An 8,059-nucleotide genomic window follows, 5' to 3' on the forward strand; every position below is an offset into this window, starting at 1 on the left:
ACATCAAACTAAAAACCTTCTGCACAGTAAAGGAAACTGTCCACAAAATGAAAAAGCAACCTACCTAATGGGAATAGATACTTGCATATCATATATCTAACATTTGGTTAACATCCAAAATATATAAAGAACTTGGATACAACTAAAAAAAAACCACAACCCAACTAAAAAATGAGCAGGATCTGGATAGACATTTTTTCCAAAGAGAGACAGATGGCCAACAGGCACACAAAAAGATGTTCAGAGAAATTTGAGTCAAAACCACAATGAAATATCACCTTACACAGTATGGAGATTCCTCAAAAAATTAAAAATATAACTACCATATGATCCAGCTATTCCACTTTTGGGTATTTATTCAAAGACTATGAAAACACTAATTCAAAAAGATACATATGCCTTTATGTTCAGTGCAGCATTGTTTACAATAGCCAAGACATGGGAACGCCCTAAGAGTCCAATAGTGGATGAATGGATAAAGATGATTTTATATACATACACACACACACACACACTAAAATACTACTCAGCCATAAAAAACAATGAGGTCTTGCCATTTGTGACAACATGGATGGATTTTGAGGGTATTATGCTGAGTGAAATAAGTCAGATGGAGAAAGATACCATATGATCTCACTTACATGTAGAAGCTAAAAAACAAAACAAATGAACAAAACAAAAGCAAACTCATAGATACAGAGAAGAGATTAGTGGTTACCAGAAGGGAAGGGGGTTGGCAGGTGGGCAAAATGGGTGAAAGTGCTTAATTGTATGGTGGGTGGTGGGTTGTAGACTTAATGGTGATGACCACTTTGTAGTATATACAAATATTGAATTATTTATAATGTTGTACACTTGAAACTTATGTGATGTTATATACTAATTTTACCTCAGTAAAACAGATTTTTTTTTAAGAAAACTAGAGTGAAAAAACTATTTGGTATTTGAAAGTTAAGGTATTCAAGAGGTCTATAAACAGTGTCTATAAAATCTCTATATCCTTTTCTTCTTTCCCAATCATTTGTCTTTTGGGTTATGATAAACAGTAGTGTGAGAATGTTCAGAGCGTGTCTAATTCCACTGAATTCGAACCCCAGACACAATGTGCTATGACCTTGGTGTAAAACTGAGGTCTGCCGCTTCCTAGCTGCATGAACTGGAAGTGAGCTTCTCATCATTTCTGAGTCTCAGTTTCCACAGCTGTAAAATCCATAACAGCCACCACAGAATGTTCTGGAGATTGACCGGCACGATGACATGACATTTGAATGAGGTGTCCCTTCTCTGACCATAATAATGGATTCTCTCCCAGAGGGCCTTGTATATTATTTGGAATAGGCATGGTCCTACTGTCTTGCTTATTCTGTTAAGAAAATTTATTAAAATAAGTATAATTTAAAAATTACATGGGATAAGTATGAAACTGGCAGATTTCAATGGTGTTTGAGAGTTCCTCCTGATGCCCAAATATCATCCTCCCATGATCCTCCACCTCGTTATGGACTGAAGGAACGGAGAGTGTCAAGTGCCACCTCCACTGGTGTCTATCCCGGCGAGCCTAGCTCTCGGTCCCACCGCCCTCCCACCAGGCTGCAGGCCTCCCTCCTCTTCCTTTCCTGGTCTGCCTGCCACCAGCTCTTTCTGCGGTGAGCTTCCCCTGAACATGAATGAAAATATGTACATTCATAAAAAGAGAATATGGAAAATTCCCTTCCCCCTGCTGTTCAGCCATCCATTTCCAGTAACAACAGCTTCTAGTTCAGGGCCATCTTCAATGACCTCTCTGAGATTCTGTTGCTCATTTACATATATTTAAATTACACAAAATTACACACAGATGTGAGTTACTCATATATTTTATATAGTACATATACCTGTACATATACACATCCAGCACAAGGCTTGACACTTTGGAAGACTTGGATTAATGTCTTTTGTCTCAATTCCATATCTGTCTGTTACATACAGTAACCACTAGTTACATATAGCTGTTTAAATTTAAATTTAAATTAATTAACATCAAATAAAATTGATAAGTCAGATCCTCAGTAGCACTAGCCACATTGCAAGTGCTCCGTAGCCACATGTGGCTAGGGCCTATTACATTCTATAAGAGCATCACTAAAGTTCTATTGGGCAGCTCTGTTCTACGTCATTGTCTGTGTCTTCCTGCTTCTCACCATATTATCATCCGAGCCTCGGAAACCCAGGAGACATGTATTTTGACTTCTATAAAGGGCTCATTCTTTTTCAATTCTGTTCAGCAAAACTCAAGGTGGAGATGGGTCTCAATATAGACAATGCCTTATCCTGGGCTCTGGATGGGGGCAGAACGGAGAACGGTTTTCCAGGAATAAGGAATCACAGGTTCACTGTTTCCCATTGCTGAGCTCCAGCCCTTGGCTTCTGTGTGGGTGCTCCTGAAGCTCTGAGTGAATGGCAGTGATGACATGTTTAATGAAAAGTAAACATTTATGGTGCATCTCCTGCATATGTACTCTGTGGGTGGGTGGATGAGTGGGTGGGTCAGTAAGGCCATCAACACAGGAACTGGGATCCCACCCATGGTTACACTTTGGATCTCACCTGATGTTTTCTGTGCGCCTAAACTTGACCCTGTTTCTGTTCTGAAACCAGAGCAGGTAGGGAAGCAAGAGATTGAGGTGCTATCAGCAGCCCTCCAACTCCAGGACTGCAGCATGCCTGAAGTTGGAGCAACTTCCCTTGTGCTGGTTTTGAAAACTCCCAGAGGTACAGCTGGCATCTAGTGGAACGACAGGGAAGCAGCTGGCAGCAAAAAAACCTGGTGTGCACAAAGGGAGTGTCCCAACCAGGCCTCACTCTATACTGCAGGGTTCACATTCAACACCCACTACTCTCCCAAGAGTGGCTGCCAGAAAAAAGAGAAGTCACAGGAATAGAAAGATGTCACTCCAGTTCACCCAGACACCCCCACAACGTTGGTTCTCAACACTATTGGACACAACACTCTCTTTATAATATATATTTAGTTTTTGCCCCCTTTACATCCTAAAATTAAATTCATAGATATAACCTGTCTACACACATGATTATAAAAATCAATATAATATCCTATCACATAAAGATGAAAACATAATAGTAATGATTTTCTAAGCTGGTTTCCATGTATATATATATATATATATATATATATATGCCCATGTGAACAGACTAGAACACATAATTGTCACACACTTGCACCTACATAAATGATTAAGTATGAATTTAAGAGAAGTAAGACTATCAGAAGCCACTCTATACAAAAGTACAGGAAAATAAGAGAGCAGGTGGGCACTAGAACCTTGTATTCAGACCTACCTGATTATTTGTATGTGATAAGAGATAAAAGGAAATAACCTTAATGGAAGAGAAAGGAGATGTGTTTTACATTTGGGTCAATGAAGAATGAAAAAGGAGGCAAGACACAAGAGATCAGGAATTCAGCAGATTCAGGAAGCCAGAAAGTTTCTGAAAGGAAAGTATGTCCTTTGAGGATCCGTCGGTCTGCAGAGGGAAGGGATGAGAATCCCCCCTATATGTGGGCTGATGCTTGAGCTGATTTATTTGCCATTAAAAATTGAAAACAGGGGTGGCTCCATATGACAGGGACCAGGAAGAGCTGGGAGGCTGAAACTTGAGTTACAAATCATGCCCAGGTATGGCTGGTGTCACTGTGTGAGACCTATCTGCAGGGCATGGTGCCCAGTTCAACAAAGGTTGGTTGTCAACTGAGTGCATCTGCCATTTGATTGAGAAAATTGACCTCTGGTTGATGGTGCCCTTGTATAATTCAAACAGGTAGCCTGAGGATATTGAGGCTCTCAGCTACCAAGCACCCACTGTGATAGTTACTTTATATACATTACCTAATTCTTGTATCAACACAGTAAGGAATTCATTTGTTATCTTCAATGTACAGGATGAGGACATTGGAAAATTAAATAAGTAACACAGTCAAGCTTTTGGTAGGATGTGGCAGAGCAAGGATTTGAATACAGTTATATCTAATTTGAATCTCACACTTAGCAGGTAGGTGGTTGGAATTAGGAATTACTGCTTGCGCATGGGTTTTGAGTGACCTGAAGCCAAGAGAGGGATGAGGCTTGCGGAATGCTGCATAGCTGGCATGCGGTGTCCCTATCAGGACTGCAAAGTACTTATCTTGTGCAGCATTTACATCATATCTTGTGATATTTATTTCACATCTTATTTTAGAGTTTTGAGAAATCAGCTGCAATCTTAAGCAAATTGAATTAAACTGTACTGGCAGGATATGAGCATTGTAATTTATCAACTGTTTCATAACGGAGGTCAGAAATTTAAATGTCACTTATGGCAGTTAGTTAAGGTCTGTACTTAGTATGGGAACAATTAGCTAACAGACTCCAAATAAATTCTCTGATTACTCAGGGATGGGATAGTTACTCGTCACAAAGCCACTCTTGGCTATGAGGGTGATGTGGCTTGAACATCTGTCATCAGACTGGTTGTTGGGCTCGATCCAGCAAGGTGGGCTGAGCTGCATTGCCTTCTTCCCTCATTGCTCCTAATTTTGTGTGTTGTGTCTAAAGTCCCAAGGCATAGAAAAGCCTTTTCCCATCAAGGTTATTCAAGTATGAAGCATCTCTTAGGGAAGAATGCTCCCTGAAATCCATTTCTAAGAACCAATAGATGGTCTTTTGAACTGTTCTTTCCAAGTAGTGAATATGAGTTAACAGAGCAAAGCCTAAGTAAAGGAGATAACCCCAACTTTTGTATTCTCAGGGTTAGAGTGTAAAAATACAGTGCAACTGCTCTGGAGAACTTTTACTTACAAAGTTAAAAGTACACCTGCTCTGTTACTCAGCAATTTTACTGCTGGGCATCTATCCAAAAGACATGAAAACATGTTGACAAAAAAGGATAAGGATGGCACAAGAATGTTCATAATAAACCCCAAACCAGTAGCAACACAAATGCCCATCAACAGGTGAAACAAATTTGTATTATAGTAATATAATGGAACCATACTACATGATAAATAAAATAAACTACTAACCAGCAACAATATAGATGAATCTCAAAATCCTTTTGTTGAATTAAGGAAGCTAGAAATACATAAATAATCACTTTGTTGATTTCATTAATTTAAAATTCTTGAACAGGCAAAACTATGCTCCAGTGATGGAAATCAGAGCAGTGATCCCTGCTGTGAGGGGAGGGCACTAAATGAAAAGAAACCAGAAATTTTCTGTGGTGATGAAAATGTACAATATCTTGATTGTGGCAGTGGTTACACTGGTTTTGTTGAAACTCATCAAATTGTGCACCCAAAATGAGTTTATTCTACTATGTGTAAATTATGGTCTAATTTTTAAAAAATGAAACCAAAAAATAGTTTCAGCTACCAGGAGATCATAACTGTGTTCTATTTCTGCTCCTGACTTCTCTACCACTTCTTTTTTTTTTTTATGCCTCAGGTCTTAAATGATCCAGAATCATGCAATCAATATTTAGTGGAAATAATTGAGGTGGGGACTGAGGTAATGGGGCTAACTGTAGTTTAATGTTTAAAATTACAGTCAACCCATGATTCTAGAAAGTAGACTAGGCAGTTGTGGATCAAATAGGTTCGAAGCATGACAGATGATTGCTGCCACCTCCCAGCAAAGTGCGAGAACAGCCAGGCAGCACATTCATGGAACCTGCTGAATATCCCTAGTTCAAGGAATGAGCTCTGAGCTCATGCAGAAGCCTCAGGGAAAGAGGGAAAGAGTCAGTGGATTAAAGCAGGAGAAGGGGAGCTTCAGGCAGCTGCTTTCAAGAGCACCAGAGACCCCACTTACCCTAGCGGCCTCCGCCTGCTCAGTCCATTTGCAGCTGGTACAGCTCACTCTGCATTCCCAACCCGGCTCAGATGGGAGTCCATGGTGCCATATATGGGCAAGAGGCTGATGAGATACAGGACTTAAGAAAGCTCCTCCGCACCCCCATGAAGCTGATTGTACCAATATAACCTGACATGCTCATTTGAGGTTTAGTCCCTGCATTTACTGAGGTCATCACAGGTTCAGAAATTTGAACAGCAATCAACAGTTCAGGAACCAAGGCACCCTGACCTTTGCATTAAACTGGCCATATTCTTCCAGTGAGACCCATCACCGAAAGGAGAAAGAGGAGAAAAAATATCCTTAGAGAGGAAGTAAATGATTCTGACTACACTCTCTCCCTGCCTCTTTGAGAATTTGGGCTTTAATATCTGTTCTCTGATTCTACACTGGTCACCACGTGCCTAATGTGCACCAGATCCTGCACTGGGCAGTGGGATTCAAGAATGAATGACTTAAGGAACTCAAAGTCCTGCAAAAGCCGCCAGAATAATGGGCCAACTGGAATGTATGTGATGAGTTTCATACACACTCACACTGCCAGCTCTTCCTGGCAGCACTGGGGGAGGCTTCACAGATGGGCAGACACATCAGCTGATCTTAAGGACAAGTAGGAATGATTAAAACTATTCCTGGAAGAAGAAACGGCACATACAAGATAGAGACATGAAAACAATGTGTTTGGTGCAAGTAGAGGCTGAAGTCAGCCAGTGAGTTGTGAAAATTTTCCTGAAGACATGCATAGTCTCATGGGCAGATTCCGGGACCCCTCACTAGCTGAGCCACTGGTCACCCATTCCCAGCGTGCTATGGGTTCAGCAGGTCTGAGGCCTCAGCTGAACACGCACACCCTTGTTCCTGTAGGAGGAGGACCCGTGAGTTCAATTTCAGACCCAAGGACTGAGTTGAATTTATGTTAGTGGACCAACTGAGCCACCCATTTATCTGGGTCACCCATTTCCTTTCCAGAAGTGATCTCTTTTTCTCCCTTGGTCTGTGATGAACTACTCTCTGTAGTGTTAATTCATACCATAATAGTTAATAGTGTAGGCTCGGGGCCATATTGTCTGGCTTTGAATCCCAGCTCTGCTGCTTGCTAACTAGATCTTAGACAATTTACTTTTCCTTTGTGTGCTTTATCTGTAAAATGTGGATAATGATCCCTATCTCATGATTGATACATGTAAAGCCTTTAGAATACTGTCTGTCACCACTACATCCAGAAATTCCATCTACTTCCAATCAAACCTTGATCTATGTAGCAAACAGCAACTGGAGAGACAATTTTGCTTTCTATTTTAGACCCCATAAAACAGAAAAAACTAAACAGCCCTTTGACAAAAGTCACCGGCCCATAACCACACCCTCCAGCAAGCCCATCTGTGGGCTGCCTCCCCGCCCCTCCCTTTGGCTCACTGTCCCGGTGCGGCCACAGCTGACGGCCTCATAGCCTCTGAGGGGCCCCGGGGCTGCAGAGATGCAGGCCGCTCCTTGTCTTGACTTAGCCCCACCCACGGCTGGTCAGCTCTGGGCTTCACCAGCCCAAGGTTAACATTAACCTGACCATTGCTCCACAGGGCCGGGTAAGTCATTAACCCTGGTGGGCCTGAGCACAGACCTCACAAGCCCCAGGACTCTTCTGATTCTGGAATCAGCTCAAGCAAGATGGTCATCCTGCCAGCACAGCAGGGAGCAGGGGGGCCTAGAGTACCCTCCGTCTGGGGTACCAGGGTATTCCTCTCTGCTCATGGACCTACATTCCCCTCTAAGGAGCTGCGCCATGACTGCTCTGGAATGACCCACCATCTCTCTTCACCCAAGTGAAGTAGGAACATTTTTCAATAGCATGGTCACCTGAAAAATAAAGTGTCCTCACAACCTCCCCCTGAAATGCCCTCCAAGCCCACTGGTGCTGCCCTGTTGAGCCCACTATCAGATACACAGCTGGGCCTGTCATGAATCTATTCTCTTCTATGCCTTCCTTGAGATTAACTCACATAGGCTAAAGCAGTGAAGGCTGACATTAAAGTGTCACCTTGGAAGACAAGATAATCCTTAGCTCAGGACTGATCAGATTCAAAAAGTCCTAGCACCTTATATTAGATTCAAACTTGAGAATATAGTTTGAACTAAATTCAAACTATGAATCTAGTTATAAGAACTGTATGAGA

The 8,059-nt window shown here is 41.8% G+C and overlaps 1 long non-coding RNA gene across 1 annotated transcript in view; it reads right to left on the reverse strand.

The window, feature by feature from the left end:
- LOC108399096 (uncharacterized) overlaps window positions 1–6,289 on the reverse strand; it is a 223,792-nt gene extending 217,503 nt beyond the window's left edge. The window contains exon 1 of the long non-coding RNA XR_012130306.1: window positions 5,847–6,289. This is a non-coding gene — a long non-coding RNA (uncharacterized lncRNA). The remainder of the gene's footprint in view (window positions 1–5,846) is intronic.
- Between the last annotated feature and the right edge of the window lie 1,770 nt (window positions 6,290–8,059).

This window comes from Manis javanica, chromosome 4 (genome assembly GCF_040802235.1).
Source record: "Manis javanica isolate MJ-LG chromosome 4, MJ_LKY, whole genome shotgun sequence".
Taxonomy (NCBI): Eukaryota; Metazoa; Chordata; class Mammalia; order Pholidota; family Manidae; genus Manis; species Manis javanica.